This window comes from Sinocyclocheilus grahami, unplaced genomic scaffold (genome assembly GCF_001515645.1).
Source record: "Sinocyclocheilus grahami isolate Dianchi unplaced genomic scaffold, SAMN03320097.WGS_v1.1 scaffold420.1, whole genome shotgun sequence".
Classification (NCBI taxonomy): domain Eukaryota; kingdom Metazoa; phylum Chordata; class Actinopteri; order Cypriniformes; family Cyprinidae; genus Sinocyclocheilus; species Sinocyclocheilus grahami.
The window spans coordinates 516507-519829 of NW_015505599.1; positions in this window are offsets into that span (position 1 = coordinate 516507).

Consider the following 3323-nt stretch of genomic DNA (forward strand, 5'->3'; position numbering starts at 1 on the left):
CGGGATGAGTACAGTTTCTCCCACGATCTTGACACCTCAGCATGGAGATTGTGGAAAAACGGAAGGCCCCCGTCATGAATGCTGTGATCTGGATTCAGAAAACACTCGTCTAATTATTTTTAGGACGAGCGTCCTGTTTCTAGGCTGGCCAAACGATATTTTATTTTGGCGACTGCACGAAACACACCCCATAATCACGAATCACACCTCATACGCGACGGACTGTGGAGGTGAGTCCACAGTCTCCTCTGTCTCGACACTCATCACATCCACCTCCTCGGAGGAAGATAGATGAAGCCTCTGGCTCTCTCTCTCTGGGGGGTTGGGAAGAAACCGCAGTGCGGGCTTCCGAACACTGAGAGAGAGCCGTGGATCTAGCGGGTGAGGACCGAGAAAAGGACGAGCCCGTCTCAGATCCCTCCGCTAAATCCACTCGCGATCCCCACGACAACAGTCTGCGCTGTGATCGCAAACCTGGCCGCTCTCATCAAACACAGCCAGGCGAGAGCGGAGCATACGCAGCGAGAGTAACTCGCAGTGATGACAATCAGCTCCTCGAAAGCTGACCGTGCATGCTCCGCTCCTAAACAAACGACACACAAATCGTGTATATCCCCCGCCGCCAGATATCGTGGGCAGGGAGGAACACAGCGTTTGTAATGCCGTTCGCTCACCATAGACTTTTTCATGATTGTTTTTTATATATGCTTTTGCGGACAGACAACAGTAAATAGACAGACACATACACAGAGCGGAAGCTGGTTTGCGCTCTGCTGGATGCGCTTTTATACTTTCTGGTGCTTACGTCTCGCTACTCCATTGGGCTGATTTGACACGTGCTTCAGAACGTGGTCATGCAGAGGCGTTCCCAAAGTGACCTCGACGCAGCTTGAGTTCCTGAAGGGGAAACCCTGGATAGATGGCCTGTCCATCATAAGGACTGCTCACACTCACAACGGGGTTCAAATTGGGGCTCAAAATTTACTCCTCACAAATTGAGCCAAGAGACCACTTTTTTTTAAAGCAGTTTATTTTAAATCCAAAGTGATTATTCCCGAGGATGCAGCACATCCTGAAATGTATGTACATTATTTAAGTTGGACCCATTACTGTCATGTGCTCACTTTAAACATACGGTAAGTAAACACTGGCTCACCCTGCTCTCCCTTGTTGGTAGATCACAAAAATGAAATTACAAATGTAGTATACAAATCTAATAACATTAAGAAATGTTTCTTGAGCAGCAAATCAGCATATTAGAATGATTTCTAAAGGACCTAAAGGACTAATGATGCAGAAAATTCAGCTTTGATAACAGGAATACATTTACAATATATTACAATAGAACTATACAGTGGGTACGGAAAGTATTCAGACCCCCTTAAATTTAATGAGGGAAAAAATTAACTTAAATTATTTTAGCAAATGGCTGCAATATAACAAAGAGTGAAAAATTTAAGGGGGTCTGAATACTTTCCGTACCCACTGTAATTTACAATATGACTGTTTTATTTTATTGTTGATCAGATGACCCTGGATAAGCATAAGTCTATGTTCTCAAACATTAAATATTTTACTGACCACAAACTTTTGAACAGTATAAGTTTATCATGTGACGGTAATTGTTAACAAACATCATGACACATTTTCCTAGAACACATAGCCATGTTCTAAAATAGATTTATGCTTGAAAGATTTGATCAGCCTGCTAACTATTTCTAATAAGGCCATGTTTTCCACGAGTGGATGGTATACTGTATAAGGGGACAGGAGACTATAGAGTCTAAAAATAGGTCTGCTGCATACTGGGTCACTGTATGAAGAACCTGAAACAGAAAGAGAGAGGCCAGAGTACAGACCATCACAGAAAGCTTTTACACTTTAAGAACATGTTAGAGGGCTAATGCAAGAGAAGAAGAAGGGGAAAACAACAACAAAATCCAAACTAAACATTTTAGACTGACCGGTTGTGTTTGGTTGTTTGAATGGATGTTGAAATATAGTGAGCACTGTGTGAAACTGAAACTTCAAAATTGTTGCAGTTTGATTGATTGATTTATTTTAATTTACTTGTTTAACCAGGAAATTCCCACTGAGATCTCTTCTATCAGGGAGTCGTGGTCAAGATCGGCAGCAAAGGACACATTTACAAAGAAATACAAAACACCACCCAATGAACAAACACAAAATGCAGTTTTCTAAAAACAATACAAATCCTAGTCAGTTATTAAAACATGTACACTGTTCTATATAAACAGAATATTTTTAAACATACACTCTAAAAAATGCTGGGTTAAATATAACCCAGCGCTGGGTTAAAAAGGGACAAACCCAGCTGGGTTGTTTTGACCCAGCGGTTGGGATGTTTTGAACCCAACCGCTGGGTCAAAACAACCCAATAGCTGGGTTTGTCCCTTTTTAACCCAGCATTTTTTAGAGAGTAGCGAGGGATGGTACACATTCCATATGTAATGTACCTTGAAGCTTGTTCCACACATACGGAGCATAATTAGAAAAAGCAGATCGACCTATCTCTGTATGAAACATCAGCATCTTAAGTAAGAGTTTATCTGCTGATCTGGTATTTTAAATATTTATGCAGTATGTCAACAAACTAGATATATACTGTGGTAATTCACCCACCAAAGCTTTTAAAATAAAAAAATAACATGTTGTTTTCTCCTTAAGCACAATGAAGTCAGTTTTGTCATTTCATATAAATTACAGTGATGTGTACGGACACTTGTAACAAATCGTAAAGCAGCATGATAAACTACATCGTTTTTTCCAAAACATTCAAAGGTGCATGCATATTAATTATATCACCATAGTCCAATACTGATAGAAGAGTACTTTCTACTAAACGTTTTCGAGGAGAAACATTTTTTTAAACAAAAAAAAAAGAAACCTAACCGTGGTCTCATTTTTTTTTTTTTAAAGACTGTCAGTATGAGAGCTGTCAGCTTATCATCGAGCCGGATACCAATATATTTATAACATGCAACCCTTTCAATCTTTGTACCATTTCAAGTTGGAATCTTAAAATCATTTAATGATAATCTGGACCATGTAAAAATCATGTATTTAGTTTTTTTTAGCATTTAAAAGTAATTTCAAGTTATCAAGAGAAGAAACTATTAAAACTATTCAATTAGTTCAAATAGAAGTGCTTAAGTGTTTATATAACAAAATACATTTCCAAAAAATAAAAATAATTTACATTAAAAGCATGCAGTCGGCTTACAAATTTACTTAAGTGTCATGCCTCTTTTCCATTTGGTGCATTCATAAACGGCTATGAGGTGACAATATGCTTATCCTTC